We start from the raw sequence: 12,749 nt of genomic DNA, 5'->3' as shown, positions 1-12,749 counted from the left end.
TGCTTCGGCAAACTAATGGAGAGAATGGTCCATAAACGCCTATACTGGGTGTTAGAAAATAACGATCAATTGGGAAGAAACCAGAGTGGATTCAGAAAAACTAGGAGTACAACAGACCAGTTAGTTAGACTGGAGCATGAGGTAAGAGTTTCATTTATAAATCGTAAGGTAACAGTAGTGGTTTTCTTTGATCTACAGAGTGCCTATGATACAATAAACCATACAGCTTTGATGTATAAACTCGCAAGAAAGGTCACAGGGAGACTGTTAGCATGGCATGAGTGCTTTTTGAAAGATAGGGAATATGTAGTAAATGTAGAAAATAAATATTCCAACCCTAGAAAAATTAGATCAGGGGTTCCTCAAGGCTCAGTCTTAAGTCCTACATTATTCAATATCATGATGAGTGACATACCAAACGTAGAACCAGTCAAAAGTTCAGAATTTGCAGATGATACTTGCTTCTTTGTAACTGCAGATACAATTGAGATGGCTTGTCTGGAAGTTCAGGATGCGATTGAAAGGTTTTACGAATGGACCCAGAAATGGGGGCTAAGGATAAATACAGGAAAGACGAAGATAATGTATTTCACAAACAAAAAAATAGATATCTTACCTAAAATCAAAATTGACAACAATATAATTGAATGGGTATGTAAATACAAGTATCTAGGATTGGTATGGGACAGTCCAGGCCTCACTTGGACACATCACATCAACCAGGTAAGAGCAATATGCTACCAGAGACTGAATTTATTGAAAGCGGTTTCCTCTTACACCTGGGGAGCAGATAGGAAAACTTTGCTGATGTTCTATAAGGCTTACATTTTAAGCAAAATTGAATATGGAATTGAAGTATATTCGTCAGCAGCTAGAAGTAACTTAGAAAAATTGGAAAAAATACAAAATATTGCTTTACGAATAGCTCTTGGAGCCAAGAATACATCTCCCATTGTATCACTACAAGTTGAAAGTAACGTGACACCAGTAAGAATAAAAATACAGTACAAAATGTTGCTTTATTATGTAAAATTAAAACAGTTAAGTAAGAATCACCCAACTAGCCAGGAAGTTCTGAACGATAAAAGACTAGACGGTAGAGGATGGAACTCGGGTTATTTTAAAAAACCATTTATATTAAGGGTACAAGACATCATGATTAGGTGGAAAGTGAAGTTAGGGATGCAACGGGAAGAAAGGGCCTTTCCCGTTGCAGCCCCCTGGCAATGTATTGGTAAGTATCTTGGTATTAACCCAATGGATGACATTGACCAGGAGGAACCTAATAACAAATTTATTCAAGAGTTCTGTAGAATGAAAGAGGAAAAGTATCTTAACCATTTAGACATATATACGGATGGGTCCAAAAAAGAAATACATAGTGAGGAATGGTCATGTGCAGCCGCCTATGTTATTCCCAGCCTTGATTTTTATTGTAGTTTTAGATTAAACCCAGCAACGTCTATTCTGGGTGCTGAATTATTTGCTATATGGGAAGCGCTGAAATGGACAGGGGGTAATTACAGGAGCAAAGAGACGGTAATATTCACAGATTCATTATCTGCCATTTCAATGATAAATAATAATTATACAAAAAGATTCAAAACAGTAGTGCACAGTATACAGGAGATGCTAATCGAAATGAATAGCAATTACAATTTTGTAAAACTGCAGTGGATTCCAAGCCACAAAGGAATCCTGGGAAACGAGCTGGCAGATGCAACCGCTAAACAAGGGTTAAATAACCCCTGTACTATCAACAACCACTTGTCGATGACAGAGAAGAAAACAATATTACAGAGAAAAATGATAGAAACCTGGCAAATGGAGTGGGATGTTATAAAATCAAGTAAGTGGCTCGGTACATTTAAACCTATTATAGAAGATTGGGAGACAGCGTATTGTAGAAATAGAAAAATAGAAACCGTAATGGGAAATTTGAGAATTGGACATGTTAGAGTAAATGCATATTTACATAAATTCAAGATGACAAATACACCTTTGTGTAGCACATGCAATGTAGTAGAGGACATTTCACACGTAATGATAAATTGTAAGAAATATAATCTGCAAAGAAAGGATTTAGAAGTAAAATTAGCAGGACTCAAATTGAATTGCTCTATGAATAATCTATTAGGAAAACACGAAGAAAATGATATACAGGAAAGGGTGAAAACTGCTCTTATAACATTTCTAACCAAAACTAATTTACTAAACACATTATAATCATCTGTAAAATTAATTATCCAACAGAGGAATTAGGATTAAATTTAGTCTCTAAACCCACATACATGTTCTTTTGTAAAGAGACTACATTTAATGCAACGATTTTGTCATAGACAAACCACAGGAGGTTGTTTTGACTATAAATAAATGTAAATGTATTTAAATGAAAATGGTTTTAATAAAGTATGATATATATATTTTGCACTATAAAAACAATATCAATGGAAGGGGGGAGCATGGATATTGTTTGAACTAAAGGTAATAAGCCTCATGTGGGTGAGTGAACATATCATTCATTACATTCGGTGAAGGAGTTAACGTTTACTAACAGACTAACACTTGAAATTTATCAACTTTTTTGATCAGATCTAATATTTTATCTTGTATCATATTTACAGGGGAGTACATTGGCTCTAAGAAGTGGGCCAGATCTCCTACTAAAATGGAAGAAGAAGAAGAAGAATAAGAAAGTTTTATTTTCCAGAGTTTTCATATCTTACGTGACTGAACTACTACTACTAACATAACAGCTGATTTCTGGGCGGCATTGCTGTGCAGCTGTTGGCATGTCCGACGGGCGGGAACCGTGCAATGTCTTGAATTACAGTTACAAGTTTATTATTTTTAAAATCATTTGAAGATATTTCGTAAGCAATATACATGTTTTTTTTCGGGAGTAAAAACATTTTCCTTTTTTTTGAGGCAATAGTTTCAGGGCTGAACGGAATATACAGAGTGCAGAAATCAGCTGACACTTGTAAATATTAACCAACATCTTGGAAACTTGCATCACATTGCAAAGCATAATGTAATTTGTGCAGATACAATGTTGCCCTTACGTAAACAACAAACTCATTATAGTTCTTAAAAATATCCATTGGAAAATACACAAGAAATAATCATATGTAAACCCTGGTGTATCTACAGTGATGATGAATGGGTTCGATGCTGGTAATTGTCGGAAATCCTTATTTTTAAAGTTATAAAACAGTTTAAACAATAGAAACAGATTGAAGAACCATGTTTCATTAGTGAAGCAAATGGACGCCGTGTAACCTAAGGTTCCCCAGCCGAACCTAACCACCTAAGACGTTTGACCTTACCCAGGTGTGGGCTGTGGCACCCCTAAGACTCCATGACCTAACCTTACTTTTCTTGTTTCACTCATCCTTCTAACTTAAAAAATATAACTTTTACAGATATCGGTATCTAGGGGTTTTATTATAGTTACGGACGGGACGATATTTTCTACTAAAAAATAGGTATTTTCTATTGTAAAATGCCTGTTGTCTTCGGAAATTCCTGGCTAGTTCAGTGGTAACGTGTTTGCCTCACATTCTCATGTCAGCAGATCGATCCCAGGACCGTGAGGTTAAGCTGTTTACTGGAAAGGCCACTGTTGTGGTTGGTCACCACAGTGGGTGTTGTGCTTGCCCGGCTGACATTCTGGAGAACATCCATTCTTATGGAACTGAAACCAGACACCTTTAACTTTTGAACAATTTTAAGCAACTATAAACACGCCAGTAACACCTCTTACTTTCTCTAAAAGAGAAGATCATAACTGCGAATTCCTTCTTAACCAAGTAACACGGTAGAACCATTTCTAAATCTGAGTGGCAGGATCTCTTTAGAAGTGAATGCAGGTAGTTGGCTGTAAAAAATATCAAGTGATAGTGGAAATGGCTCTGTTTGACAACCTTGATGGTGATTGCAAATGGGGACCAGTTGTAATGTAGTATTACAGGACATTTTGGAATACCTTGTACTTATGAATTGTTGTGCAGTGCCTCAAGAAATTTCATATTTTAAGAAATGGTACAATTGAGCCTTGGAAAATAAACCCTTCCATTAATCACTTCCTCGACTACAATTGAGACGATCAAGCTGTATTGGATAACTTCAGATTCAACCTCCAAACAATAAGGTAAGGACTCAGCATCCTATGGGGGATTGCAGGGATAGATTAATACACAGAATCCCAAGTTAGGTTAGGTTTGCAATAATAGGTTAGGTTGTATTTCTGTTTATTTCTATGGTAAAATATGGTTTTTCAGGAATGAAATTATGTTGGAATTGTAAATGGTAGCACAGCCCTAATTCTAAAGGAAAATTGGAAATAAAAAGAATTAGTTGTTCCTGCATGATTACAAACCTTTCCCTTTTAATAGAAGTATGAGTTCAGCAAAGCCTGAAGGAATGCCTATTAGAATTTAATGACGTATGCACAGTTATGGGGTCCTTTGATTGGCCAGACAGTACTACATAGGACCCTTCTCTCTGGTTACGGTTCTTTCCCTTTGCCTACACAGACACCGAATAGTCTGGCCTATCCTTTACAGATTCTCCTCTGTCCTCATACACCTGACAACACTGTGATTACTAGACAATTCTTCTTCACCCAAGGGGTTAACTACTGCACTGTAATTGTTCAGTGGCTACTTTCCTCTTGGTAAGGGTAGAAGAGACTCTTTAGCTATGGTAAGCAGCTCTTCTAGGAGAAGGACACTCCAAAATCAAACCGTTGTTCTCTATTCTTGGGTAGTGCCATAGCCTCTGTACCATGGTCTTACACTGCCTTGGGTTAGAGTTCTCTTGCTTGAGGGTACACTTGGGCACACTTTTCTACCTAGTTTCTCTTCCTCTTGTTCTGTTGAAGTTTTTATGGTTTAAATGGGAAGTATTTATTTTAATATTGTTACTATTCCTAAAATGTTCTATTTTCCTTATTTCCTTATTTCCTTTCCTCACTGGGCTATTTTCCCTGTTGGGGCCCCTGGGCTTGTAGCATCCTGCTTTTCCAACTAGGGTTGTAGCTTAGCATTTAATAATAATAATAATAATACTACAGTTTAGTTATATTTTCCAGCAGGTGGCATGGAAGCTCCACCCACCTGTCAGTCAGCAAGACTAGCACTTTAGACCTCACCTGCAAGCAATTTACCTGGTCTCTTTCTGCCTCTAAGATTTTAGCTGTTTTAATTTTTTGCTTTCTCCTGAAATAATGGATAAATGAGCAGACATGCATCTGGGTAAACTTGGAGGAATTAAAGAAAAAATACAAGGATATGCTGTTGCTTTTGGTAAAGCTCTAAGACAGATATCAGATGTATTGTAAACTTGCCATTAATCATCAAGATCTTGCCTACAGCACTTTCTCAACAGAAGATAGCACTAATGACAAGTACTGTACTACTTCGGACTGACTCTTGTTCCTAGCTGCTGAGTCTACAGCCATGGAAGCGGTGGTCATGGCCAGACTGCAACCAATAAGTTGAATAGACAACTTGTCTGGAGCAGTAGCTTACTTTGCTTGGTTTCGGGATTTGTCAAATACTTTAGTGTACTGAGACAAAGAAGTGCATCAATCTCATATATTCAGGAGTCAAGGAGACTACCTACTTAACACATAAGTCGGCAAACTAGTTGAGACAGAATGCAGCACTCTCCTGCAGAAGGACATCAAGATATTTGTTGAAAAGTGGAAAAGAACAGCAGTGACTTTCAAGGGTCATGGCCATAGAGCTTCTTCCTCACAGCCTAGCCTGTCAGTACTGAAGACACTAACGGCAAAGGCCAGATCGCAATCTGCGGCTCCAGGACCTTACACTTAAAAAAGTGCGGTGACTATGTTCCTCCCTTTCACCCCAACCCAGCCAGGCTAGGAAGGGCAGTAGAGGTAGGAGAAGAGGAAGGGGTCATTAAAATTGATGATCTCTTCCTCCAGCTGCTGTGAATGGAGGCATGCCTTTCAAATTATTGGACAACGAAGTACTGCTAAGGTGCAGAAAAGTGAGTGGTAGAAGTCCTAAGGACCGTTTACCATCTAACTTGGATGTGAAAGTGATGGTGGAGAAGAATGTGCTAGAAGTTGTCTGCCCAAGACGGGGTTCGTGATTACTACAGTCTACTGTTCCTAGTGGATTCGACTTGTGTATGGAGACCAGTCATCAATCTCTGTCCTCTGAACGCGTTTGTTCAACAAACTCCATTCAAGATGGAGATGATGAGGACAGTATATGGAGCTATCAGGAAGGACGACTTCATGCTTTTTGTCGATATCAAGGGTGTGTATTTTCAAATACCAATCCATCAGTTGAGCAAAAAGTTCCTCCGCTTCATCCTCAGGAAGTCACATATCAATTCAAAGCATTTTGCTTCAAACTGTCTACTGCTTCCCAAGTTGAGTGTTCTTGTTGGTTTCAACTTGGGGCAACTCAAATAGGATTGGCTTGCTGCATCGACGATTGGCTGATCCTATCATTAACAATGAAACAGTTTTGCCAGGATTGGGACAAACTTCTCACTTTTTGCCATGATGTAGGGATCCTGATTAATCGGCAGAAGTCAAGTCCCATGCCTAAGAGATGGATGGAGTATCTGGGAATGTTAACAGCGAGTCTTTCTACCAGATGAACCCACCAACAGACTCAAAAGTAGTGCAACTATTCCTAATTGTTCAACATTTTCCTGCGTGGCAATGGCAACATCTTCTAGGACACCTTTCATTGATGGAAATTATCCTTTCCAAACAAATGAAACATTTCAACGGTTCCGAGCCCTGTCCTAATCAGCCAAACAATGACAATGCAGTCGACCACACTTAACCCCATTCGCGTTAGTAGATTTATCACATCCAACGCTCATTTTGGGTAGCGTGTAGGTAGCTAGGTCATTAAATTTTTGTCTGCCATAACATTCGCCCACTCGGCTAAGGCGGACAGCACAATATGTACCTTTGGCCAAAACAGAAAAGCATTGAGATAATGTTTATTACCTCCACCAATGAAAGTGGAAGGAGGTTATATTTTACCCCCTGTATGTGTGTGTGTTTGTGAACAGCTTCCTGCCCACAATTTTAATTGTAGAGTAAGGAAATTTGCAGGGATTAAGCAAAATGTACATTCATTTGTAATATAAAATGTTTTAAAAGCAAAACCTCATTATAAACCCTCTTGGCAGTGGTTAGGAAGTCTCCCAACATTTTCCTATCATTTCTACTTAAATAACAGAGATAGGCTAACAACACAAATACCCTCTTATCAAAAATATTCTTGTTCCGTAACTGGAATACAAACCACGCTATTTATTAGGGGCTATACTTTTGGCGTAGCTGAAATGACGAGCCATTAAAATTTAGCGAGGGTTAACTACCCACACCGCTAGTTAGCGGGGGTAGGGGGGGTTAGCTTGCTACCACTCCCGTTCACACACCTGTGATTTAGTCACTTTACTTTTGGCTCGGATCGAGAGCGGTTGTTTCCTCTCTCCCTCCTCGCTTATTCTGGACTGCCATTAATTTTTGTCTTTTAACTTAATTTTTCTTATAGATGTATATACAGTAGAACCTCGGTTTACGAACGACTCCGCTTACGAATTTTTCGGTTTACGAAGGGATTTTCTCTGAAAAATTCGTCTCGGTTAACGAATATTGTATCGGTTAACGAATTTAAATTTCCCTCCCACGCGCCGTTTTTTGTGGAAAAGTGTTAACGCCGCGCTTCCCGATTGCATTTTTCATGGAAATAACTTAACGACCGTATCTCACAATGGAGTCACGTGACTCCTCCCACGCATACCTACCACCCCCTAAACCCCTTTATTACCCCCTTCACTCGTTCATTATCTCAGTATCCGCCGTCTCGATAGCATACATATTTAGTGAATTCGTGGACGATTTCTTTGTGATTTTTACACTTGGTTTGTGATTTGTTTTATTTTCACTCATTTGTGATTACAGTACTGTACTGTATTATTGTGATAGACAATGGCTCCTAAGATGTCGAAGAAGGAAAGCAGTAAGAAGAAGCTGATGATAACGATCGAGATGAAGAAGGAGATCATCGAGAAGCATGACCAAGGCATGCGTGTGAAAGACATTGCTAGTTTTTTCAATCGCTCGCAGTCGACGATATGCACAATATTAAAGAAAAAAGAAGAAATAAACGCCGCTAAAGTAGCTAAAGGTGTATCGTCGTTATCAAAACAACGGCCACCTATTCTTGATGACGTAGAAAATTTATTAATGGTTTGGATAAATGAGAAGCAGCTCGCAGGAGATTCAGTAAATGAGAACATGATTTGCGAGAAGGCAAGAACCATTTACGAGGAGGGAGGCACTGCACAATCACTGTCTTCGAGTGAGATAAAAGATTTTTTAAAGAAGTGGGAAGACGTGAAAAGTTTTCTTGAGGAAAATGTCCCGAATAAGGTTGAAACAGACCGTGCAATAAATTTATTAGTCGATAATGGGGTGGGTCACTTCTATAAAATTTTAAAGAACAGACAAAAGCAGGTGTCTCTTGAAAAATATCTTGTGAAGGGGGAGAAAAGAACTGTGAAAGACAACGACCAAGAGTCTCGCAAACGCAAAACCAGTGATAGTGAACGCCATTCTCGCAAGAGAACTCCAGTCAACGTTCCTGAAGTTCTCATGGAGGGAGATTCTCCCTCCAAGCAGTAACCCCCTCCTCCTCCTTCCCCTCCTCTCGTCTCCATCAAGCCAGCAGCGACACTCCTCTAAGGTAAAGTTCAGGTTTACTGTGCATGCATATCCATATTTTCATCATTAAATGACTGCAATATTTTAATAATTTTGTGTAGAGTATAGTAGAGTACTGTATGTGTAAGGAAAAATTTGTGAAAATTGGTTTTTGTAGATGGGTTGAACTAATTATTTCGATTTTATAACATTCTTATGGGGAAATTCGTTTCGCGATACGAATTTTTCGGTCTAAGAGTTTGCATTAGGAACGAATTAAATTCGTAAACCGAGGTTCTACTGTATATGAAAATATTCTTAATGTTTATGTATATATATGTATATAGAAATGTGATAAGTTTCCTTTTCAGTGTTTGTGCTGTGTGTGTGATACATATACGACAACGACACTTGCGTGCATTAGCAAGGCCAGCACAGTTCCACTTCGTGGGGAACGACCTCTCCCTCTCTGGTCCATCGGTCTTCCCGTCGGCATATAACCGTTAACTCGGCCGCCTCAGGGAAATTGTCATCGCCTGGACCCTCTTCATTCAACTATTGTCTTCGCCTTTTCCCTTTTCTTACGGGAAACATGGATTTTTGACCGAAGGGAATGTGGCCTTTCAAAGATTGACTACGGTCTTTCTCTTCTCGAGGTCGTTCACCTTTACAACAACAGTGCACTGTACTTTGTTCCGTAACCGAAATACAAACCACGTTATTTACATGGGGTATTACTTTTGGCGTAGCTGAAATGACAAGCCATTAGAATTTTAACGAGGGTTAATTACCCCCCCCCGCGCTTATTAGCAAGGGGGTAGGGGAGTGGTAGCTAGCTACCCCTCCCCCCCTCACACACCGGTGAACTGCTTCACTTCACTTTTGGCTCGGGCGATGAGCAGACGTCTCTGCTTCGCCCTGGCATTATTGACAACCTTAATTTTGTTTTGCATTTTCTTTCACCTTGTGTGCTTGAAGTTGGCCTTATCCTTCCTTTCTATCATGCGGAAGTGCCCTGGACTCCCCGACCGCCCTTGTGGAACGTTCATGTCGGCGGTCGAGACGGACCCAAACACCTTATGTCTGCATTGTCGAGGTCAACGGTGTGAAAGGGATAAAAACTGTAGTGAGTGCAGGGAGTGGCCTACCTCCCAGTGGGAAAGGTTTGCCCAGTGGCGTAAGAAGAAGTCTAAGCGTGACCTTTCTCCTTCAAGGGCTGCCTTGAAGAAGGAAGGTTCCAAGGACTCTTCTTCCGCTGCCCGAACCTCCTCCAAAGCTCCCACTCGATCGGTCTCTCGTGAGAGGCCGGTGAGTGGTATCGCAGGCCCTTCTTTTGTTTCCCAATCTCGGGGTTCGGGAGAGGGCGTTGCCTCCCATAGCGAGGCAGCTCCCCCTCCCCCGGGCATTGATCTTGTTGATGACCATGTTGCTAACGATGATCTCTTACAGCTTTAGGCTTCCTTGGGGCTTAAGGGCTCGCCCTCCAGGGAAGCCCTGTTTGACCTAATCCAGTTGGGTGCAGCTGTCAAACAGTCGCCGGTAATAGCAGAGGTAGATCCTCTGTCTATTGTCGACGTTGTTGTGGCAGAGGCTCAGTTCCCCCTTCCGAACATCCTTCGAGGGAGGAGCTGGGTCCAACGGTCTCTCCTGCAGGTGATTCTCTCCCTCGGGGGAGTCCACTGACAGAGACTCCTCTTCGGAGGACAGACGATGGTGTTGCTGTGCCTCGAGGTCGTCTTCGCCGTAAGGCTCGCCCTCCTCTTCGCCGTAGAGGCCTTCCTTCTCCTTACAAGGGAGTTAGGAGGCGCCTCATCGGATCTTCACCTTCGATGTCCCCCGCAGAGGATCCTCCACGACGAGAGCAGACCGTTGCAGCTGCATCGCTTGACCTCTCCGCAGATCGTTCGCGATCTCCGACGCCTGCCAGACCTTCCAGTCTTCCATCTCCGTTCCTGGACGCTGATGCGCAGTGGGTGCCAACGCTCCCCGTTGTCCAACGGGCACCGGTCCCTTCTAGGCAAAAGGGGTTATCCCACAATGTGGGTGAGTCCCTTAAGTGCCAGGTCTTACCTGCGCGCCCACGATCTCCTGCGCGCCCGTGCGCAGTTGCGCGCAAGCGCTCCCCTGCTGACCAGACTTCTACTGATTCAACGCTCCGACGATCTCCTGCTGAGTCTCGCCATAGATCTTCTGCGCGCCAGTGCTCACCTACGCGCCAGCGCTCTCCTGTGCTGCAGAGACCTCCTGTGCGCCAGCGCTCTCCAGCTCACCAGCGCACTTCTGTTCCTGCTGCGCGCGATTCGCGCCATCGGTCTCCTGAGTGCCCAAGATCACCTGCTCGTCAGCGCACAACTGCGCGCCAACGTTCGCCCGCGCACCCACGATCTCCGGATCTGGGCGCAGGCAAGGACATTGTTCCTCCGCCTCCTCGCTGACATTCGTCTACACGCCAGCCATCGCGCGCACTCACCTGTGCGCACTTCTAAGGCAGCCCAAGTACCTGCGCGCCTGCGCATCCACGAGATGTCTCCTGAGCCTGCCCACGAGCGTTCGCCTTTGCGCACAACCTTGCCCTCTGGTCCTGCGCCCCAGCTGGTTCCTCCTGAAAGCGCAACTGCGCGCCAACGATCTCCTGCGCGCCAGAGATCTCCTACGCGCCCGCGCGATGCCTCGCCTGCGCGCAAGCGCTCTCCTACGCGCCAACGCGCCAGATCGCCACAGGTCTCCGACACGCCCACGCGCTAACTCGCCTGTTCGCGCTACGCGCCATCGCTCCCCAACGCGCCATTGCTCGCCAACGCGCCATTGCTCGCCAACGCGCCATCGCTCGCCAACATGCCATCGCTCGCCAACGCGCCAACGCTCGCTAACGCGCCATCGCTTGCCAACGCGCCACCGATTGCCAACGCGCCACCGATCGCCTACGCGCCATCGTTCTCCCGACTGCCAGCGCTGGCCCTTGCAACCGCGCGCACCCTCACCTGCGCGCCCACTCGCTCTTTCACCTGTGCGCCCACGTGCACCTTCGCCTGCGCGCCCACGCGCCCTCTCGCCCACGCGCACCCTCGCCCCCGCGCCCGCGTCTTCATCTCCGCGCGCCAACGTTCGCCCGCGCGCGAACTAGCGATTCTACCATCGCGACCTCACCAGCGATTCCCACCGGGTTTTTCAGCGCGCCCAACCCTGCGAGTCTTCGGGGACGAGTGCTTCCAGATCTTCGTCCTCGCAATCTCCACCCCGCAAGCCTGCGCAGAGCTGCGCACGTCCAGGAGCAGGAAGAATCTTTGGAGAGGTCTACGCAACATTCTTTTCAGGTAGGCCCCGTGGTTTCCACTCCTAAGGATCAGCCGTTCTGGAGAGGGAGGTCTCAACCTTCCGGACTCACCAGTGGTAGCTTATACATCCCCCCAAGCGGCGGCGCGAGCCCTAAACTACGCCCCCTTGGGCGGAGTTACCAGGGACGAGCGGGTTGACTCGGCAATGGAAGTCACATTTCTGAAGTTGACTTCGGCATAGAACGTTCTCCTCTTTTCCCTCCCGCTGCTCCCAACATATATTTGCCGGTTTTCATTATTCTACACTCAGCAACCAGAGTAATATCTCAGCCCTCGGCTTAATTATGGCTAGGCAAATTCTTACTTCCGTGGAGGTGTATCGGCTTAGCGAAAACTCCAGCGAAGAGGAGAACGAAATCAGTAACGAAAAACGAACACAATCGACTGCAGGAAGTGATATGCCTTCTAATTCTGATATCGTAAATATGTTACTCCAACAGAATCAAACACTCATGAAAATCATTCAGAAAAGGTAAGGTTTTAAATTCTGTTTACAACGAAAACGTCATATGGAAAGCAGTTGATTTAGACTAATGACGTCACAAATGCAAATGGCGGCCCCCATACGTAAGTTTGTTATGATTTGAATGCTTAGAGCAGGCATTTCCGAACATAGCGTAAGTAGCTTAAGCAAAGCATGTGCATGATTACAACACGAATAATTGGAGTAAACAAACTAGATACTCCAATTTATTTATATAACAAAA

At 43.6% G+C, this 12,749-nt stretch overlaps 1 protein-coding gene across 5 annotated transcripts in view; it reads left to right on the top strand.

Moving 5' to 3' along the window:
• Positions 1-2,738: 2,738 nt before the first annotated feature.
• Positions 2,739-12,749, top strand: part of LOC137642544 (uro-adherence factor A-like) — a 45,931-nt gene continuing 35,920 nt past the window's right edge. Inside the window, exons 1-2 of one of the 5 annotated variants that reach the window (XM_068375193.1) lie at positions 2,762-2,873; positions 3,578-4,153. The gene's annotated coding sequence lies outside the window, so the exon portion shown is untranslated. The other 4 variants (XM_068375188.1, XM_068375194.1, XM_068375192.1 and 1 more) reach the window with 4 other exon arrangements.

Source organism: Palaemon carinicauda, chromosome 6 (genome assembly GCF_036898095.1).
Source record: "Palaemon carinicauda isolate YSFRI2023 chromosome 6, ASM3689809v2, whole genome shotgun sequence".
Lineage (NCBI taxonomy): Eukaryota > Metazoa > Arthropoda > Malacostraca > Decapoda > Palaemonidae > Palaemon > Palaemon carinicauda.
Note: the sequence above shows the minus strand (reverse complement) of the source record. Positions and strands in the feature narration are given on the sequence as shown.